Source organism: Saimiri boliviensis, chromosome 9 (assembly GCF_048565385.1).
Source record: "Saimiri boliviensis isolate mSaiBol1 chromosome 9, mSaiBol1.pri, whole genome shotgun sequence".
Lineage (NCBI taxonomy): Eukaryota > Metazoa > Chordata > Mammalia > Primates > Cebidae > Saimiri > Saimiri boliviensis.
The window spans coordinates 45,618,303-45,641,454 of NC_133457.1; the positions used below are offsets into that span (position 1 = coordinate 45,618,303).

The 23,152-nt window shown below is 39.0% G+C and overlaps 1 long non-coding RNA gene across 5 annotated transcripts; it reads right to left on the reverse strand.

Moving 5' to 3' along the window:
- Positions 1-1,233: 1,233 nt before the first annotated feature.
- On the reverse strand, positions 1,234-23,132 carry LOC104652656 (uncharacterized). 5 transcript variants are annotated; one of them, XR_012519224.1, is made up of 4 exons: positions 22,881-23,132; positions 22,134-22,305; positions 5,146-5,197; positions 1,234-1,582 (listed from the first exon to the last, which is right to left on the reverse strand). It is a non-coding gene; the product is annotated as an uncharacterized LOC104652656 (long non-coding RNA). The 5 variants fall into 5 exon arrangements; XR_012519222.1 differs by lacking the exon at positions 5,146-5,197; XR_012519223.1 differs by lacking the exons at positions 1,234-1,582; positions 5,146-5,197 and adding an exon at positions 5,209-7,572.
- Positions 23,133-23,152: the final 20 nt, after the last annotated feature.

The window sequence follows — 23,152 nt, forward strand, 5'->3', positions numbered from 1 at the left end:
AAAGTCAGTTAAATACAAGAGCAGAAATCAATAGCTGGAATCTTAGCAGTGGACAGGAATTTTAGTTTACTTTTTTTTTCCATAGGGAGAAGAGTGCTTAGAGTTTTGATTGTATGGTAGAGACCTCTAAAGCATTTAATTAAGATGTCTGAAGCAGATAATAACAAATTTAGAGGGCTCCTTGAATGATCATCCAGCAGACATCCTGGAGACAAACACACACCAAAAGCAAAAACATGTTTCTCCTTCTGCCTCTTCGTCCTGTGGACTCAGCAGGCTGACCAAGCATGTCCCCCAGAGGTCAGTCCCACTGTGGTTAGAAGAACATAGATTCTTCCTTAAGGCAGACCTGAGTTATTATCCCAGATCTACCACTATCAATTGTAAGACTAAAAGTTACTTAAGCTCTCTCACTCTCGGTTTCTATCTATAAAAATTGAGTTGAGAAATAAAAATAAGATCCCCCACCCCCCAACCCACTGAACAGACTCCCTCTTGACCAAGGTAACTCCAGAGAAACCTTCAAAACTGGGTTCCTGGCCGTGGCAGGACCAGAGGTTGGATATGCCTCAGTATGCCCCTTCCTTGTTAAACTTTAACCAGAATTCTTTCCTAAGAAGTAAGCAGAAACAAATTCTGGAAAACTCACAATAAAGGATTCATTTCTGTATTGCCTTTAGCTAGTCATCTCGGGCTGCAACTGGACTCCCTGTCCCTCTCTGTGGTTGCAACATGACAGCTCACTGGTTTCACAATGCATCCCTTCCTAAAAACTGACCACCATCTCCAGACTGGTTTGGCTGGCTCACAGAGGATGGACAGCGATGGTTTTCGCGTCCTCCGCTTCACCTTTTGATGTCAGAGGGCCAACCCAACACCCCCACCCCCACATCCCTGCCTGCGGATCATGCTAAGGCTGCCATTTTTTAAACATGCAACCCATGAAGAGGCATGAAGCTCAGTTGTGCATGCCCTTGTTTCTCCTTTCATAAAATATTCATGACTTCTCCTATAGTCCATTGACTATGTCAATTCAGCCACTGCTCAGCATAAATTCCTGTTCCCTTTACCCCTCCCTCAAAGTGCCTGCTCTCATCTTCTGCCAGAAGTGATGCTTCCCTGTAGGATGGCCAGCCTGCAGACTGCAACCCTTTATGAGAAATTAGGCTCTCCCTTCCAAATGCATGAACCTCGTCATCCTTCAGTTGACAGAGATGATGCAGACTTTTACGGTTTACTAATCAAAACAGCTTACTGATAAACTGTTTCAATCATTTATTATGGCATAACAAACCACTCCAGAACTTGGTATAACAATGAGTATGTTATTATACTCATGAATTTTTTGTGTTAGGAGTTCAGATGGTATAGCCAACATGGCTTGACCATACCCCACAATGTCTGGAACCTCCGTTTGGAAGACTCCGAACTTGAATGGCTGGAGGCTAGAATTATCTGGAGACTTCTTCACCATCAGATCTGATGCCTGGGCCAGAAGGACTCATAGCTAAAGCCCACTGGCATCTCTCTCAATGTAGTCTCAGGGCTTCGCCTTGTGATTTCGCCTCCAGGCCTCTTCATCCTGTGGACGTCAGGGTGGTCAGACTTCTTATAAAGAGCTCAAATGCCAACAGTGAGTGTTTCAGCAAACAAGGTGGAAGCTGAACAGTCCATAATAACCTAGCCTGGAAAATCACATAGTATCCTTTTTACTACGCTCTATGGGTCAGTGCATGTTCTAGTCCTGAGATTCAAGAGGCACATGCATCCTATATTTGAAAGCATCAGTCCCAATACCTGGAATATTGTTGGAGTTCCAGAAATGTTATAGATCATATTGCCATAAATCAATTCTCTGTTGTAATAATACTGTGATAAATAAATCATAAAAGATGTGAGCCTACGCTTTATAAGGTACTTTTACATTCATTACCTCTATATCACAATGCTCCTCTCTGGCCAGATAAATCTTTTTCTTTATTTTGGAAATAAACAAAATAAAATTCAAGGAAGTTAAATTAGTTTACTAGAATCATGACAGCTAATAAGTGGTGCCATTGAGGACAAAACCCAGGATTTCTGTGGCTGGGTGTGTTGGCTCTTGCCTGTGAGTCCAGCGCTTCGGGAGGCCAAGGCAGGAGGAGTGTTTGAGGCCAGCAGTTTGAGACTGCTCTGGGCAACATAGTGAGAAAACATTTTTAAAAACTTAGCCAGGTCTGGTAGCACACACCTGTAGTCCGAGCTACATAGGGGGCTGAGGTGGGAGGTTTGCTTGAGCCCAGGAGTCACAGTGAGCTATGATTGTGCTATTCTAATCCAGCCTAGGCAACAGAATGAGATCCTGTCTTCAAAAATACCACCATCAAAAACAAAAACAACAACGACAACAAACCCAAAACAGACCAGGATTTCTAATTCACGATGCAATCTGCTTCACTTTGTAGAGTGAATGGCAAATAAAAATACATGCAGATATGTAAGCATATAGTGTCTTATATGAGGAAGATCTGGTAATCATTGACAATTTCATCTCATCAACTATAAAACTTGTTCTTAGTGTGTGTGTATACTTATATATAATGCAAGTTCTTTTTATTTACATTTCTTTTTACTACGTTGATAGAAAAATAGAGGTAACAACTCACATTTGTAATATGTGACAATATGTTCTGTGAAAATATTCTTTGGCTAAATCCTCCCCTTTTTATATTATAGGAGATAAAAAGTCCTGACAGACAACCTTCCTAGAAACCATTAACAGTTATTTATATGTCAACACAAATTAGTTTCTCAGACTTCCTCTCGCTATGAATTGTGTGCCTTGAGGGTGACACTGAACGTCTATTCCACTTCTCCCTCAGTGGGAACTGATCTTATATCAAGGTGTAAAACTGATGGGTAAACACTTAATCCCATCCTCCTTATGAAAGAAAGTTTCAGGAATGATCATATGACCACATTTTGGCTAAGAAGCAAGAGAAAGTTTTTTGGGGCTTCTTAGAAGGTTTTCCTAACTCTTTTGAGAGACTCACGGGAATTTTCTTTATCGCTCTTTTTTTTTTTTTTTTTTTTTGAGACGAAGTCACCCAGGCTGAGTGCAGTGGAGGATCTCAGCTCACTGCAACCTTGCAACCTTCACCTCCTGGGTTCAGGGGATTCTCCTACCTCAGCCTCCTGAGTAGCTGGGATTGCAGGTGGGTGCCACTACACTCAGTTAATGTTTGTATTTTTAGTAAAGATGGGGTTTCGCCAGGTTGGCCAGGCTGGTCTCTAACTCCTGGCCTCATGTGATCTGCCTGCCTTGGCCTCCCAAAGTGCTGGGATTAGAGGAGTGAGCCACTGCGCCTGGTGGACTCATAGGAGATTTAACACTCTGACTCCCTCAGGAGCTGCATAAGAAAAGCAGGTTTTCCAGGTGAGAGGAGAAATGCTGAAGATAAAATCCATACACAGAGAAGGACAGGTCCAAGACAATCAGAAAAATGCAGCCATCTTAGATGCTGCGCATGCCTTACCCTGATCCCCTAACCAACTAAAGCATGCCACTGCTAATAGCTGTTCCTTCCGCCTAAGAATTGCTCCCTTTAGGTGAGAAGCTCGACTCCCCTCTGCTGGAAGTTACGCACCTCATTCATCCCTGAAATAACCCTCAGCAAACGTCTGACTGCCATGGGAGTACAGAAGACCACCTTCCTGTTTCAAGGTGGGACTGGCTTTGTGGTGCAATTCATGCCCCGAGTTCCCTGCGGAATTAGGCAGAAGCCAATTCCAGTTGATACCACATCTTTGCTTCACTCCTTTCTCTGCCCCAACCTATTTTCCACACTCCCTTTCTTCAGAGGGCTTTTCCCCCACAAACTACATAGACCCGAGTACCTGTCTTAGATTCTTCTTCTTGGGAATCCCAACTTAATTAAGGCAGTGCCTGAAAGCATTATTCAGCCAGGCATGACACCTGCCCTGTCTGTGTTCTGCCAGTTGTGTGCATTCGGACAATTTCTTGTGTTTGAAGACAGTACGTATAAGGTTTTTCTGTGACTTGCAGCCTGAAGTTTCCTAAGGAATGACATAGAAGTGAATGCTCTTTGACTGGGAACCCTGAGTCAGAAAAGGTACATAGCATGAGCTAGGTATCAAGGACAGGATTTGACTTTTAGTGTAGGACAGAAGGAATCTTGCACTCAGTGAAGGGCAAGGGTGTTTCTGAGATAAATATTACTGAAGGTAGGCACAATATGTGTTTCTCTGAGGTAGTATTTGTGTGTACACCTTAGGAATTCTAGGAAGTCAAGCCAAGTCATATCCACTAATGAAACTGTAAGGTGACTGAGAGAAATGAAGCAGGAGGAGTTGACTCAAATGACCAAATATCATGGCCACTATCACACACTACAATGAAGAAACAACTTAATCCCTAAAGGGGTTATTTGGGATATGGAATTTTAAGGACTGATCTCGAGTCACAAGACCCATGTCCCCACCTTTAGGGTGCAGATAGATGTGGTAAGATCTGGGCCTGTGCTGACCGATACGATTGCCATTCGTCCCAGGTAGCTACTCAGTACTTCAAATGTGACTTGTCTGAATTAACATGAATTGTAAATACAAACTATAAATGAAAATCAAAGACAGTAAAAGAAAATTAAAATGTCTCTAATAATTTTTTAGTGATTTTTCTTTTGAAATTTTAATGTTTTTTATGTATTAGGTTAGATATTATTAAAATTAATCTTACGCTTCTTTTTATATTCTTTAATGTGGCCGCTAGAAATTTTTAAATTACAACCGTAGTTTACATCAAATGGCTGTTAAACAGCACTGACATGAATAGTTTAAGGCACAAGTCTGTGTCATGTCAAAAACATGAAGTTCAGGTCTGCATCAAGATACTGTAATTTCCTAAAGAGAAGTGGCTTGTATTTATAGGTATTATTAGCATGAAGACATCATGATTAACTAGGCAACTAAAAGCCAAACATCCAGGAAATCTAGTGAAGATTAAATCATAGTATGTTCAGTTGAATACTTTACAAAATGACATGCAATACATATAAATGTGTCTTTTTGTGGCATAGTAAAAATGGCTGAAATAACATCAAGGTACAAGGTGGCAACAAATTAAAAAGCATTTGTCAGTAAACTTACTCGGAAATTCATAGAAGAGCAAATCGCACAGCATAGGAAGATGATCTACAAGCTGAATAAAAATACAGATGTGTTAACTCATCTCAGCTAAGATCATTCATTAAATTTCCTTTGTGCTATACCAACGCGTTGAAGAAATACATTTTGGAGATTGTTAAAAGGAACGATGTGCATAGAGGAAATCACATATTCTTAAGATATTTTAGCAACGCATTGTGACTGCTTTGACAATTAATAGAAAAAAACAAGATTCTGAAGCCAAATGGCAGAAACAGCATTCTCTTCTTCTGTGACAGTTGGATAATCTTCAGCTAAAAGATTATATTCCCCAGTCTTCTTTACAGCTGTGTTATGGTCAAGTGATTAGATTCTAAACAAATAGAAGTTATTGGATGAACCTCTGAGCAGTCCCCTTAAAAAGGGGAGAACACAGAAACAGGATCCTTCCTTTTTTCCCTTCTTGGGCCCAGGTATGATGATCAGGGCTCCGGTTGCCATCTTATCACTTTGAAAGGAGAAGCCACATGAGAAATATGGGGACAGAAAGGTACAAGGAGCTTACGACACCATGGAGCCACCATATTGGCCCTAAAGGTCTTATTTTATATAAGGGAAAAAAGTTTGTATTTTCACATTTTTTAAACTGATAAAGGCATACAACCAAACATTTTTGGAGATCCCTGGCCTGTGAGAAAGCATGGAGCACCCATGATTGGTGGTAAGGACTGGATACAGCAAAGAGTGAGTAAACCAGGTCACAGGGGGATAGGAAAAAGTTTAGGGAGGAAGAAAAATGCCTTTTAGAACTGCACCAAGCTCCACTAAGGTAATAATAGAACCTGAAAGCCAAGGAGCTCTCCTTTGCTTAGGTTCCTTCAGAGGCACACTAGAGCTTTCTTGAAAGAATAAACCTCATCATCAGCCTTGGTCAACACACTATTCTTTCTTCCTGCCACTCCCCTTCCTCTCTTTTGCTCCACCATTCCTTTTGAAGACTTGTTCAAACATTAATTCTTTATCAAAAGGGCAAAGTCCAGCGGAAGAGTGAGAGAGATAAAAGCAGATAAATGTAGAGAGGCCACATTCAAATCATTAAACTACAACTTATGAACAAGACCAAGTAGTCATATTATTGCCTGGCGGTTAAGTTTTGATTGTAAAAGGTTGTGAAACTCAAGAATCAAGGCAAATTTTTATACGGGCAAATAGAAGAGTCCATTCGTTTCAAAGCATTGTGACACTGACTTCAACAGCAGTCTCATGGCTATTGAACTCACTTTCAACATCATGTCAAAGAATGAGTTTTTGCACTTTTCTCTCTATTCCTTGCCTGTTAACGATATAAGGCATATGGTTTCAATTTTTGAATCAGAATATTTAAGTTGCATCTCCACTTTTTCACCTTCAATAAATAAATTTTTCCAAAAGCAGATTCTCCATGTAACAGATTGACTTTGAGCCCTTTTTGAACTCCTTATGAAATCTTACCAAAAATCTGTGGCATATTTATTCATTCAACAAATGTAAGGTCAAAAATCTTAAAAGCTCAGACTTGTGTCTTGATAAAGAAAACTTAAATCTCATAATCATAAGTGTATATATATATATATGTAAAATACACACATAGATCATTTCACAAAATACTTCATTTGAGGAAACTGAGCTCCAAGGGCTATATGATTTAAGTTTACACAAGGATTGTCATGATTTCAGAGTTCTAGCCTTAGCTGCAATGAAACATTGGTCTTGTTTCTTTTTAATATAAAGGATTTGTATTTATACTCAAATCCTGATTTGATAACTAAAAGCAAATTAATTATACAGAGACAAAATTTTCTTTTTTCTTTAATATTCACATTGGACCACTTCCTAAAATTATTAAATGTTTTGTAGCAAGCAATATAATATTAGATGTATAATTGTAATGCTTTAAGGATGTAACTAAAAAGGAACATATGTAACCAGTGCTATTATTATTGCTAGATAATGCAGACTGGAGTCTATATTTACATTATTTGCAGTGTGACATTTTATATAAAATATATTTTAATTTAAAAAGTAATTAAGATTGTATCAGTAAGGAGCCTTCATATGCATGTTATAGAAAGCCCTATTCAGATAGATTACTATAAGGAAAGTATTGACTCATGAGGTTGAAAAGTTCAGAATTAGGGCAGGTTTTAAGTTTGATCCAAACGTCCACAATGTCATCAGGTCTCATCTTCCTGGAATTCTCTTAGCTTTACTTCCTCTGTGTATTTTCTTCATCCTTTAACTGGCTTTCCTCATGTCAGAATGTTAAGAAGAAAGCTGCCAGTGACTTCTAGGGCTCCAGGCCTTCTTCGGTGGAGGAGATTGCTTTTACCACAACCATCAATTTAAAAATCACATGATTGCATCATTCTTCATCATATTATAACTTTCAAGCTAAAGATGTCAGAAAAAAAAGATGGAATTATCTTGATTGACTTGGGACAATTGTGACTGCTAGAGTTAGGGGTGTAGTCAATCTCATACGAACCTTATGTCTGTTATTTGGAGTAAAGAGTGAAACAAATCTTTAGATGAGAGACCAGGAGAGACCATCAGAGTGCTTCCTGCTAAGGAAATAAGCAGTATTTCTAAAGCATACTCTTTACTTGCCCTAATATTATGTCCAGTCATATGAAAATATATGGTTCTTATACTGGAAGAAATCACACACCGGGCTGTGTAAATTTTACCTATAAGGAAATTACAGTCTAGGTGAGGAGATAGTGAAACGATCAATAAATGCAATATTGTATAATAAGAATTGCATAATCAAAACATAATCTTGGAATTACATCAAGCTTGAACTCAAGCTCTGCTATACTACTGTAGTTGTGAGGCCGTAAACACATTCCTTGTGCTATCTGTGTTTGCCTTCAGTGTTACCTTCATGTTTGCCAGATGGCTACAGGGGATGCAACCGTCTCTTCATAGAGCCATGTCAACAGTCCTCAAAGAGAAAGTTAAGATGTTAATTATAGGGGACAGTGGGTGGGAGTGGGTATATGGCAACTCTTTGTACTGTCTTTTCATTTTTCTATAAATCTATAACTGTGCTAAGCAATAAAGTATATTTTTGAAAAGAAAAAAAAAAGGAAGGTATGCATCTCTTGTTAAGAGCGACAAAATTCTGTCAGAATCCACGTCTCCCATCTACCCACTATTAGTCCCAAGCACACAGTAGGTATACAACAAATATTTGTTGACTAAATGAATGACATACCCTAAATAAGTGGTAGCAGTTTGCACTACAATTAGATTCACTTGGGAAGGTAACCAAAATACGTCCTCCTAAAACCACCCTCACAGTTAGGGTGTGGAAGGATCTTAGCACAGTGTATAGCAATGCAAGAGCTCCATCAGTGGTTATTAATGTTGTCTTAAAAATATTTTGTCTGATCAGGGAAGCTTTCCACAAGATGAGTCATTCTGACCATTGAAGACAGAGGCAGTGTGAAATTTCCCAGCTGAGAAATGACAAAAGAAGGAAGCCAGAATTAGTGAGGGTGGGGAAGGTAGACAATGAAGGAGATGCTAAGTACTCAATTTCCAGTTTGACATCATTGGGTATAGAAGAGGAGTCTAGAAAGACCTCAAGCTTTCTGGCATGATGAAACTAGTGTTGGTAGATGTTCATGTCATTTGTTAAGAAATCAATGCCAGAGAAGTGTCTGGTTTGATTGCGGAGGCAGAGGTGCCAGTCCCGGGAGGAACATGATAAATCAGAGGTGTCTGCAGGACATTCTAGTGCAGTTTTAATTGTAGTACAAATTGTTACCACTTATTTAGTGTATGTCATTCATTCAGTCAACAAATATTTGTTGGATACCTACTGTGTCCTTGGCACTAAGTTGAATCATTGATAAGCCATCTCTTATGGAATTTTTGCGATAGCTGGCCAGTGATCTCCAGCCCTCACTTTTGAGGCCAGTTTTGGAATCCATTCACTGCCATGTCATCGATAGTTAATTACCTTGTTGGCAGCAACATCCTCAAACACAAAGGCCACATTACATGTGTTAACCCAGGAGGGTTTTTATCTACCTCTCATTATAATTAGAATATGGCCTATATCCTCATTAATTATTTCTCTTTCCATAGACGTTGGAGAACCTGACAAACAAATGCTTGAAAATGCATTGAGAGCGATTGATCGACGAAATATCATATTCAAATACTTATTTAAAAAGCTTAATGTTGGCCAGGCGCAGTGGCTCAAGCCTGTAATCCCAGCACTTTGGGAGGCCGAGGCGGGTGGATCATGAGGTCAAGAGATCGAGACCATCCTGGTCAACATGGCGAAACCCTGTCTCTACTAAAAATACAAAAAATTAGCTGGGCATGGTGGCGCGTGCCTGTAATCCCAGCTACTCGGGAGGCTGAGGCAGGAGAATTGCCTGAACCCAGGAGGCGGAGGTTACGGTGAGCCGAGACCGTGCCATTGCACTCCAGCCTGGGTAACAAGAGTGAAACTTCGTCTCAAAAAAAAAAACAAAAAAACAAAAACGCTTAATGTTATATACACACCTATATATAAAACTTTTATTATATACATGTACATATATATATATAAAACTTAATATGCATCCATGCTTTACAAATTATAAAGAGTTTTCATAGATACGATCACGTTTGATTTTCAAGAAAACATTGACAGATGCAATTTTTAAATTAAACTTTTGTTTTGAGATATTTTTAGATTCACATATAGTTATAAGAAATAATGAAGAGAGATTCCATGCACCCCAACTGAGTTTTCCCTCAGTGATAACATTGCAAAATATGCAGTGCCATATCACAACCGAGAGAATGATATCCATAGAGTCAAGATATAGAACACGCCTGTCACCATAAGCTTCCTCATGTTGCCTCTTCGTAATCACACCTGCTTCCTACTGCCTTGCTCCTTCCTTAACTCTTGACAACGACTAATCTGTTCTCCATTTTTATGTTATTGTAATTTCAAGAGTACTATAAATAGAAGCATATAGCATGAAAGTTTTTGCAATCAGCTTTATTTTGTTGACATATCTCTCTGGATATTTATCCAGGCTGCTGGTATCAGGCTGCATGTATCAGTAATTGATTTTCTCTTATTGCTGAGGACTACTCCCATGGCATAGATGTATCACAGTTTGTTTAATCATTCACTGGTTGAACAACATTTGTGTTATTTCCAGTTTGAGGCTATTGGAATTTATCTGCTATAAACATTCTTGTCCATTTTGTGTGTGTGGAGGGGGAACACAGATCTTCATTTTTCTGGAATAATACTTAAGTCTACTTCTGTTTTCCTGTTTCTTCTGGTTCTTAGTACTCCGTTTACATTTTTCTCCTTCACTCAAACATTTTTTCCAAAAATTATATTTTTCCTGGCCTATAGCATTTTGAGTGCATTTCTTTATACTGCTTACTTGTGGTTTTACTGGATATATACATAACTCACTGCAGTCTTACTGGTGCCACTATTTTATCAATTTGAATGACATATAGAACTATCACCTGTCTTTTCGTTTTTAACCCTTCATTGCAATAATTGTCTTAAATATTTCCTCTATATACATTTAGAGCCACATCAGACAGTGTTACATTATTTAGAAAACTCTAAAGAAGGAAAATTTATTGTGTTCACTCACATGTTTACTCTTTGTATTGTACTTTTTCCCTTTCTGATTTCCAAGTCTCTTTTATCATTCTTTCTGTTTAAAAAACATTTTTAAGAATAGGTCTTCAGGCAACACATTCTCTTAATTGTACTTCATCAGTGAATGACTTGATTTCCTTTTTTCTCCTATAGGATATTTTTATTAAATATAAAATTCTGGGTTTAAATTTTTTTTCTTTCAGGGCCTGAATATATTATGCCACTTCCTTTTTACCTTCATAGTTTTGGAAGATAAATCTGCTATCAGCCTTATTTTTCATCTATAAGTAAGACGTTTTACTCTGGCTGCTTCAACATTTTTTTTTTTTTTTTTTTTGGTGGTAGGCTTTCAAAATTTTAATTATCATATATCCTGACATCAATTTACTTAGCCTTATTATTTAGGCTTTGTTCAGCCTCTTGAATCTATACGTTTACGTCTTTTCCAAAAGTGGGGAGTTTTCATCCATCATTTCTTCAAGCATGTTTGCAGTTCCTCTCTCCTTCTCTCCTTTCAAGACTCTGGTGTCATAAGTACTAGATAAATTGTTACAGTCTCACAGACCCCTAAGGATCTGCCCTTTTTATTTTTCCTGCCTATGTCTCTTTTTTTGCTCAGATTGAACAATGTCTATTGTTCGGTCTTCCAGTTCATCAATTCTTTCCTCATTCCTCTCCAATGTGTTTTTTATTCCATCAAATGATATCCTTATTTCAGTTTTATTTTTCATTCTAAATGTCCATGGGTTTATTTTTTTTTATACTTTCTATTTCTTTGCTGAGATTTTCTATTTCTTGGTTGAGGTTGTAATTTTGTTCCTGGCATCAGTCCTAATTGCATGTTCAAACATTTTTCTCATAGGTGCTTTAACATTTTTAGCAGATAATTTTAACATTTCTGTTTCTTAGTGTTGAAATTTATTGACCATCTTTTTTCATTAAGTTTGAGATGTTCCCGGTTCATGGTATGATGAATCATATTCTGTTGAAACCTGGACATTTTTGCATCATGTTAACACGATTTATGATTTATTACAAACCATTTGTTTTAATAATTTTGACACTGCTTCAGTGAGATGGGAGGCAGCACTTCTTTACTGCTCATAGTTACCACCTTGTTACTGCCAGAAGAGTTCTGGGTTCCCCCTTTGACATCCAATGACACCTGTGTGGTAGAGGCAGAGAGGAGAGAAGCATCCCACTATTTCTGGGTACAGGTTGGAGTTCCAGCTCCCCATGTGGTCTCCAGTGATGTGGCAGTGGCTTCATTACTCTAGGCAATAGTGAGAGTCCTGAATTTCCAATAGGTCTCTTCTGATACCACCACAGCGAGGAAGGATAGAGATACCTCGTTACTGCTGGATGTGGTCCAAGCTGCTCATGTGGTCTCCACTGGCACCATGAAAACAGAGGGAAGCAGAGAGGGGATGTCATTCCTAGCCAGTAGGGATGAAAATCTTTCCTTCTAACTTGGCCTTCTTTGATGCTACCCTGGTAGAAGTGTTAGGGGTCCTCATTACAGGCTCACAAGGGTAGAAACCTAGGCTCTTCATACATCTTTTACTGATACAGACGGGTGTGAGGCCACAGTATTTCATGTGGTATTTTGTTGGAGAACTTATTCTATAAAACGTTTCTGTCTTGATAAAGGCTGCCTTTTCCCCTCATGTTTTGCCTAGAGAGAAGCAGCTTTTGTTGGCGCTTAAATTTTATTTACTCTTGCCTCTGGTGTTTATAGGTTTCTGGCTTCTTCAGCTTCATGTCTGAGATATGTGAAGCCAACAGGAAGCCCAGGACAATTACTGCCATGTGCTTTCCCTAGGTCCAGGCATCCCAAACCGGCTTATCTTTATCTTTCCTCCTTTTATAGTCTTCTTCCATTTGCCTAATACATAATGTCTGGGGTTTTTATTGTACTTACCAACAGCAATGGGAAAAATGTTCCTATGCCATCTTCATGGACATGAAAGTCTGGCATGACTATCAAAAATAAACTGGACTCAGGAACGTTGAGTAAATTGCTCAGGGTCACCCACTTAGAAAGTGAAAAATCAAGAAAGAAGTCAATAATAAGCACTCTAGAGTGCGATGGTCTGAGTTTGGTTTCCAGATCTATCACTCACTCTAAATATTATTAGCAAATTTTTTTTGACCCCAGGCCCCTTTGAGAATAGGATAAAAGCTAAAATTTTCTAGTTTGAAAAAATACTTATGTAGATGCATCTAATAATCTGCACTTCATTTGAGTTAATTCCATGAATCTGAGGTTAGGATCTCCTGTTTTGGGAAAAAAAAAAAAAAAAAAAAGCACGTTGTAGGCCTGTATGTAGGAAAGAGAGAAGCCACATTTATAAGAACAGAGCAGAGAATCATATTCTGAAAGGCAATTTCCTGGTTCAAGTGTGGCTCTCAGAACCAAGAGACTCTGAGGCTTTGAATGAATAGAGAACACCCACAGGGGCATCACAGCGTGCCGAGAGCAGTGATTACACTACAAGACGCCATCCCCATTGCCACCCTGCTCAGGGATGATTCGCCTGACCAGGCAGCTCTACTGGGCTCCTCTGTACGTGTAGATATCCTCTGCTGACTGACGATCACCAAGTCAGAGAAGCTGGAGCAATACACTCAGGGCACTCTGGCTCCAGAGCACTTTTGGACCCTTTCTGGATAGGAAGCAAATGATATTGCTTGGATATTGACATTTCTGGATAGGAGGCAAATGATTTTGCAAATGGACTTAAAGCACACCCGTGTACCCTGAGCTGGGGACAGAGGGAAAAAAGACGAGCATAGAATTTGACATACAGGACAACAGAGAAGAAAGGTTAAGAAAGCCATGAGGAATAGAGGAAAGAACAGTCAGACAATCAATTTGTATTTTGGCATTTACTAGCTAGGTGGCCTTGGACAAGTCACTAATGTCTTTGAATGTCAATGTCTTCATCTGTAAAATCTTGATAACATAAACAATAATAATTATATATTAATAATTTTCACATCACATGGTTGATTTTTTTTCACATCATATAGTTTTTATGTGTAGTAAGATCACATACGCAGAGCCTCTTTGTGAATGGGAAAACGCTATACTAATATTATTTTCTAGGTCTAGCCAGAGATTGTATACTTCATCCAGCAGCAGAATTTTATATACAGAATCATTACCTTTTGTAAGATATTTATGTAAAGGATTGATATGAAAACACATAACAATTCTATGGTAAAATTGTGATCTAGTTTTCTTTACTTAAGAGAAAAATGTCCTAGGGAACATGGGTGCTCCCCATAAAGAAAAAATATAAAGAAAAAATCTGTTTTATTGGAGCAGATGGCTGAGGAAAAACAAGTAGAGTGTCGTAAAAGTTATCTATACAATTAGTCAAATAAAACATTAAGTGTTACAAACATAGTTCAATGTTTTAACTGTCTTTTAAGGGTTTTACATGTGGAGGCAAAATGATGATGATAAATATCAAAGGCAACCTCTCTGAACTATTTTCTCTGCAATCTAAATAACTGGCAGCATTCTGATAGTCTTTAGGTGAGGAATGACTAAGTGAGGAACAGATGACTCAGTTTTATTATAAGTTGGAGACAGGCATTTGCCATGGCAATTCTAAGCAATAACAAATGAGTCCATTGTCAGATTCAGGAAGGAGGCAACCCTCTGAAATGCCTGAAGGAAAAAGTGGCACAGGGTGTTCAACTGATTCTGTGGGTTAATAATTAAAAACCTCTTGAGACTTGCACAAATGATTATGCAAGAGCACCTATCACCCTGTGCATTCCTAACCTCTGATACACAAAAGCATAAGTGTTTTGTTACCAAATAGTATTTGCGATCTTTCTTAGCCATTAATCTAAAGTTTCTGCATTTCGAGAGCTGTTGTGAATTGACCAGAGTCAATCTGTCATTGATAAATATTTAGTTAGCTTTCCTAGATGGGAGGAGTTAGAAATGGGTACGAACTCAAGGTCTCCCCACATCCTTGATACCCAGGTAACGTTTAACAATAAAAATAAATCTCAGATTGAATTTTCTACATGCACAAATTTTTATTGGCAAGCCCGCATGGACCTCTTCTGTAAACTAAGTGAAGACTTTGCTCTTGATCCTTCAGCATGCTGTGACAGTATTTTGCAGGAAATCACCACTTTAGAAGAATGTGAAAAATCTTGAGCAGTAGGATACGGTTAGTCTGAGATCAAATGTCAGACTATTACAAAAATGGCATAAGACAGGACTGGAAGCTTAGGCCTAGATTACTCCAAAGGATATAAGATTGTATGCCCTATTCATGCCACAGGAGGCGTGCCTGTACAATCCTGTAAACCAGTCTATATATTTTGAGCACAAATCATGTAAACAATGAAAAGTTATTTCTGACCTCCATTATGCGAATTAACAAAGTTTCTGAAGTTAAAAGAAGAAAAGGATTGGCTGAAGCGATTGCAGAAGCTTTCCAGGGGTGCAGACTTTTGAGAAGATTTTTCCAAATGCTACCACATCCTTGAAATATTTATTTTTGATTACGGTACAAAATTTCCAGCAAATCTGAAGTATTTGTTGAATATAATTAATATTCACTCATTGTATATGTTTTAAGATGTATAGTATCATGAATTTGAAGGATATACCCATTAAATATAACTCTTAAAACTGTTATTATAATCTTTTTTCTGATAGCAACTAAATAAATCCACCTTAAGGTAAATATTTTTAAGTCAATTATCCTATATTGGCAAGTGGCTTTGTACGTTTGAGAAATGAATAATTAAAACAATTTGTTGTAATTAGAGGAATTAATTATGTTTGATGAAGTGTCTGACTTCCAAGGTTTGTGACATAGTTTGTTTAGTAACTATTAAACTGAATGACTGTAGCACTTGGAATGTAATGTCCAAATGGGAGTGTCATCCAGTATTTTTAAGGAAGCACATATTGAGTTAGAAAGATTGAAACTGTTTGTTGTAATATTCCTTTTTTAAAAATTAAGAAGTTAAGATGAATGTTTTACCATGATGAAATTTACTAACGTAACTATCAAGGATGTAAATTCTCTCTCTGGAAATGAAATCTGTCTTCATCTGCTTGTGCCATTTTCAATTTTACAAAGCATGTTTCATCATTTTAAGACATTTCATGCAAGTGTTTACATTCTATGATGAGTATTATGACCCTCATTTTGCGGTCAGGTATTGCGGGGCCAATGCAGATTTTATTTCTGAAATTCACAACTTTCAAAGTCCCAGTTCTCAAATATTACAAATGATAAGAATTTAGGCACTGAAGCATCCTCTTATTCACTGGTAATCATTGAACAAAACATACGGATCAGGCATAAGAAGCTAAAGATGCTAAAGACATGGTCCCTGACTCAGGAAATCACAGCCTAGCTGGGGAGACTGAGAGGTGGCCGGTGTCATGGCAGCAGATGACAGAGTATCTTAGAGCCTGGGCTCTGCAGCCAGTCGTGTTCAGCCAGAATTCTGACTCTGCCATCTCTGAACCTCTCTCTGGTTGTTTCCCCACCTATAAACTGATTATGTATGACACTATCTACCTCAGAGGATTGTTTTGAAAACTAAAGTCATTTATTCATACGAACACTCTGAATGGCGGATGGCATGTAGAGATACATGTGCCGGACAACACACGTTGTCTATAATTATTATGTCAAGTGTAGGTTGCTTTGAGAGCTGTCTCCTGCTAGAATTTCTGTGTCACTCCATGTCAACTCAGGTAGGCATTCCTACCAGACTCTGTATTACATTTTTAATCTATTGAATTCCCACTAGTCTCACGGTCACGACTTTGGTTTATACTTTGGTTATTTCACACTTGTTTTCCTGACAGTCTTATGTCCTTGGATACATTTTCCAGACTTTCTAATCATTGACTTAAAAATCTTATCTGATTATCCATTACCATCTCCCTTCCATGATCAAAATCTCCTTTAATGTATTTTTCTTATCCCCATTCTGAAATGAAAAACAGGGCCTCTCACATCCCAAAAGTTATGCCGGGCCACTCTTGGGTGTTGAGATTCCTTATTAGTGTGTAAAAATAAATAAATGCTAAAATAAAAATCATAAAATGTTTTACATTTATGTGTTTGTAACATGGAATCACTTTAAACATATACAATATAGAAATACGCATAATTGTGCAATTCACAAGATAACTAAAAGAAACCATGCAATTCTCAATTCATAGTTGATGCACCTATGTATTTGGTACACAGGTTAACAGCTTATGGTAACTGAAATGTTTTCCTCTTTCAATTTCATCAGTGGATTTCTCTGTATTAGAAATAATTTGGGCTGGAACTAACAGTTTATGCAATATCAGTTATTTCTCATAGTTCTGCAAAGTGGGGATCATCTTGCTCGTTCTCTTCTCGCTGGTATTTGCTGGAGCTAGAAAAATGCAAGATGGCTCCTTCACTCACATTTCTGGTGCCTCAGGTAGGACGGCTACAATGGTGGGTAGGTGGCCATTTCTCCACGTGGCCTCTGAAATGGCTAGCTTGGGCTTCCACGAGGCATGATGGATTCTGGGTATTCAAATTTCTTATGTGATAACTGATTACATTTTTTTAAATTGTATTTTGTTTATTCTTTTATTTTATTTTATTTTTTATTTTTTATTTTTTTAGATACAGGGTCTTACCATGTTGCTGAGGCTCGACCCGAATTCCTGGGCTCAAGCAATCCTCCTGCTTAATAGCCCCCTAATAGCTGGGACTCCCCAGTCTCCCTAATGGCTGGGACTACAGGTGCACTCCACTGCATCTGGCAAAACTGGTTTCTGAGAGAGGAAGTCTCTTTTTGAGGCCAGTCCCAGAATGGGTACTAATGGTCAGTATCACTTCCACTATATTCTACTGGTGAAAGCAAGTACAAAGCCAGCACAGATTCAAGGAAAGGGAAAATAGACTCCATTACACCTCTTATTGTGCAGAACAATGTGTGAGTACAGTGAAACAGAGAGGAGATGGTGGCCATCTTTACAGCCTATCTACCATACTCAAATCATGTCTGCATTGAGGTAGTTGCTGGTATTGATTCAGTGGTTCTACGCTGATACCTTTGGCCTTCTTCTCATTGTTGACAGGTGATTGGAGCATCTCAGACTGTTTTACCCTCTTCCAATTATGTTCAAAGGTAGGAAATAGGTGAAGGTAAGGGGCAGAGTCCTTTTCCTTAGGCACTTCTTTTTGAACAGGTAGAAAAAGAAATTTCCCATGAGCCCCCATCAGATTTCTTCTTGCAGCTCACTGACCAGAACTGAATCATACACTCACCCTCAGACAAGGATGGGCCTTTTCCTTAAGAGAAGCTGTTTCCAAATCCTAAACAAAATTAGTGAACGAATGGCAAGATGGGAGAGAAAGTGGACTTCAAGTAAACGAGGAAGGATGTTGGTCATACTCTTTAATTGTATGTATAATTTAACTTGCAGACAACCGTAAAAGTCTAAATTGCAGTCCCACTGCCTCCCTTATCTTCAGCCCCCCATAACAAACCTCATGGCAGTTCTTATCTGCAAGAAGCTTTGTAGTTTTACCACCTGGAAATTTTTTAACCTTGCTTTTCTATGATGCCTTACCCTTTACATCCCTTATATCTCTTAGCTATTGTCTCAAAACTTCTGGATAGCAAACCAACCCAGATTTAGTGATTTAAACAGCATTGACTTATTCTTACTCAAACTCCTGTGAATGGGCTAGAGGTAGGCTTGAGATTGCCTGATGGAGGTCGGGCTTAGATTCAATCAGGAGGTTGGTTCACATTGGTTCCACATGTCTCTCGTCCTCTCTGCATTTGCCATTCTTTAAGTGCCTTCCACTGAAAATACTCAGTATACCAAAGCAGCATATTCTGGGGTGGCATTTCCTGAAATCCTTCACTGGTCAGGTGGCGAAGATGAACCATCTGATCAACTTGTTCTGGAGAATGGAACAAGTCTGGAGCTAGACAGGACTAAGTTCAAATCTGGGCTCTGTTCTTGCCCTAGCTATGAGACCTTTGCCAAATACTTAATCCCTTTAATCCTCAAATTCTTCATTTGTAAAGGGAAAGATTAGAATAGTACTGCAATGACATGCTCCAAAATTTAGCAAGGATTATCTTTGGATAATAGGGTTAAGAATCCTTTTAACTTCTGCCTTAAAAAAAAAAATCTATATTTCCTACCCACAATTAACATACATTACGCTTGTAATTTTCAAAAAGCTATTTTTTTAAAACATACTATTAACGCTTTCTGTACACATGTGACATAATTGCAAGTTCTATTAATATCTGTGAAGGACTGCAAACAATAGAATAGATTAGGAAAACTGATACTATTTTTCTCTCTGTTGAAGATAAGAAACACACACTGACTATTATCTGTAGAGCACTGAGTGTGGTTCTATGTTGAAAAAGGAATATTTTGTGCTTTCAAAAACTTTACAATTGGTATGGAAGCATTCCAATAAATAAATAAATAACAATAATGCACTCCATGTTAGAATGGGGTAAACATTTAAAAAAATGGCTGAATAAACTAAATGCTCCCTGGGTTATCCCTGGGAAAGGAGTGAGCATAGTAGGTGAAGCCTCACAAAATACTTCCTTCCTGGAGGAGCTAGCATCCTGGATGACCCACAAAAGGTGTATGACCCTCACAAACTAACTACAGTCTCAGTGCTTACTGGTCTGCTTCACAATTAAAGGAAAATTGGTCAAGAGATAAAAGCTGAGAATGAGATTAGTTAATTTATAAGGAGAGGAATCTCCCTGTTAACTGCTCTAGCTGACAGTAACCTCAACAGCCACATGACAAAAAGCTCAGGGAAGCAGGAGGTTCTTCCCTCATCACAACTGAGAGATCCAAAGTTTAAATAAACCACACTTTGATTCAGTTCAACTGTGTGCGTGTGTGTGCGTGCACGTGCAGAGTTTGTAAAACTGGTAAAATAAAGATTGTCAGCTTTTAAAATTTCTGTTCAAATTGATATTTACTGTTTTTCAACTCTCTAAGGGCTTAAAAATTATCTTCCTTGTTTTTTAAACCCTGAATCAGGCTATTATTCTTATGTTCTCATTTGCAAATGGCCCGGTTTTTTACATGTATACATTAACTGCTGATATGAATGCACGCAATATTACACTAAAGCAGGCGTCCCCAAACTATGGCCCAGCCCGTGGGTCGCATGCAGACCCCTGAGGCCATTTATCCGCCACCACCCGCCCCACCCCGCACCCCGGCCCCGCGCGCACTTCAGGAAGGGGCACCTCTTTCATTGGTGGTCAGTGAGAGGAGCACAGTATGTGGCAGCCCTCCAGCGGTCTGAGGGACAGTGAACTGGCCCCCTGTGTAAAAAGTTTGGGGACGACTAAAGCCTTATATGGGAAAACACTGTCTTGATTGGGGGTATCAGACATTCTTTTCAATAAGAATTTCAAAAGGAACGTCATCATGGCAATTTTCTTTTCTTTTCTTTTCTTTTCTTTTTTTTGAGGCAGGGTCTCACAATCCTAGCTCACTGTGGCCTTGATCTCCTGGGCTCAAGCGATCCTCCCACCTCAACCTCCTGAGTAGCTGGCCCTACAGATACATGCTAACATGCCTGGCTAATTTTTAAATTTATTTTTAGTAAAGATGAAGTCTCACTATGTTGCCCAGGCTGGTCTCAAACTCCTGGGCTCAAGTGATCCTCCCGTCTTGGCCTCCCAAGGTACTGGGATTGCAGGTGTGGGCCACCGCACCCAGCCTGATGAATTTTTAAAATTATCAAATTGTAATATACATGAGTTTACATCTCTATTATTTTTAGTATGATGATTTTCAAAAGACTAGTTTGCACTTGGCAATGCTGAATTCTGATTCTTCTCAATTTCACAGGAGATTAAAGATTAAATCAGAAATGTTAAGGGCAAACAAAATCAAAATCAACGTTAATGATGTATGATGACAAAGGACACCAGCTAAACATTCTACCATGGATTCAAATACCTAGCCTCCAACAACGTAAAGCATCTGTCTTTGTGAAAATTATGGAAAAGGAAGCCTTTGGAACCTGTTGGACATTTATTTGCCACATTGCGTTTTGAGGAGAAAGAAAGTACATGCATGCAATCCAGGGGAACTTGGGCAAATGTAAGAAAAAACAACAACAAAAAAGAAAGAAACCCACATACTTCTCCATTCTTAAGAAAAGGAAGTAATGGTGACATCATTCTCGGCTAAAATGTAGTCTGTTTATATCTCAAACTATTAGGTAACAATGTCTTCTCCAGAGTTATGAAGTTAACTAGAACAATCAATTTCCTTCTAAATTTTCTTCTAAATCTGTATTGCTTGATTCATTTATTCATCCAACATATATTTATCAAACATCGATTACATGTTAGATGCTTTAGGAACACAACAGTAAGTGGAGGGAAAGATATGCCATACCTGCCCTCAAGAAATTTGGAGTTGAGTGGAGGGTAAGAATAGAAACTAAAGAATGACACAAATAATTATCAAGGGACAGCTGTAGTAAGTGCTTTAAAAGAAAGGCATACGGTGCCATGAGAACCTATAATAAAAAGTCTACTCATGGAGGTCAGGGAAAGTTTGCCCATCAAAGAAGTTACGATTCAATCTACGAAGACCAGGAGTTGGCTGGGTGAAGAAAAAAAGGACAGAGGAAGGAAGTCCATACTGGGGAAGGCTCTGCGTATAAAGAGTAGGAGGGATACAGGGGAACATTCATGGAATTTGGAGAAGGCTTTCAGCAAGCAAGGAGAAGCCAAAGGAACGTTTAGAGGAGAGGTGGAGGCTTGAAGGCACATTCAAGTATCTGGTTTTTATCTTCTCTTTATCTCAAGAGCAGTGGGAAGCCATTAAATGATTTTAATCAGAGGGTTGGTATAACCAGTTTTGTATTCAGCTCTGGTTTGAGAAACTGAGTGAAAGAGCCCAGAATGGCTGTGGCTGAGGGTGACTGGTGGGAGACTCCTACGCAAGGGATGGCCGTGACATGGGCTCGTGGCAGAAGAGGCAATAGGGAGAAGATCTGGAACTCAATCTTCCTCCATTGCCAAAGTCACACCAGCCTTGGCAAGGCTATTAATTGGTGGGAAAGAAGATGCCTAGCCCTCCTGATTTCAGTGTCCTTTCTGCATCTTCAACATGAGAGCTGGGAAGTGTCAAAACAAGCAGAGGCAGCTTGGGGGTTAGGTGGAACAAGAGTTCAAATTCCAGGATGAAGCAAATGAACTCTTAGAATCACAGGGAAGATTTGGGAGTTGGCTTTGGGGGAGGGCTATTTACCTTTATTCCCTGGAGACCGTGGCACAAACCCTGGCCTCTGCAATATTCCTATTAGGTAAAGGAATTCATTGAATGAATTGCTGGAAGATTGGAGCAGAGGGCCGTACAGAACCATATCTTTGAGAGCTGGAAGTACGTTGATCACATAGTTTATTATCTAGTCAGGACGTATCTGAAAGAGAAAGGGGGTTCTATTAATATTTAAACTATAAAACAAGTACACAGAGGAATGTCTTGGGCAAATCTGGTTGCCCTGGGAAGAAAGGAGATTGGAAAGTTTATACTGTCCCGCTCCCATGTTACTCCTTTTGGACATGAGAGGCTAAGTATTCTCTTTCTTGATCTGTATTAAGAGAATAAAAGCGCAAGCATTCAGGTAACTCCCAAGCCACTTTTAATTTTACAGTTTCTGCTATACTCTATACATTCTGAAAATGACATTTCCCAACATTATCGCTTGGTGATAGGTGATCATTTAGTTACTCAGCCTCAGGAAGACACGGTGGGTGCAAAATGGGAGGCTCTATCCAGGTGCTCGTTAGAAAAGCAGAATTTCAACCTGCCTCCCAGACCTACTGAATTAGAATCTGCGTTTTCTTTTAACAAGATTCCCAGGTGATCAGTATATACATTCAAATGAGAAAAACCTCTAGACTTTGACCTACAGTAAGAAAAATTTTTACACCGTGACAGTGTATGCACACAAGAGACACAACTGAAGCAAAAGTTTAATGAAGTCATACTTACCGTTACTATTTTATTCGGGAAAGAGATGTGCTCCCGAGTCACTAGATTTGAGTATTCACTCCTGGATCTCAACGTGTCATTTGAAAACGCATCTCTCAACACCTAGGGGCAGGGCAGGCTGCAGACAGCTGAGGGCAGGCGGCCGATGTTCTGATGGACCAGGGAAAACGTGGACGTTTTCTGGTGTTACTTTGTGAACTACGTGCACTTAGTCACTCCGGAGTAAATCCTTGGAGCGAGGAGCTCCCGAGTGGGGCGGGAGGGCGGGGAGG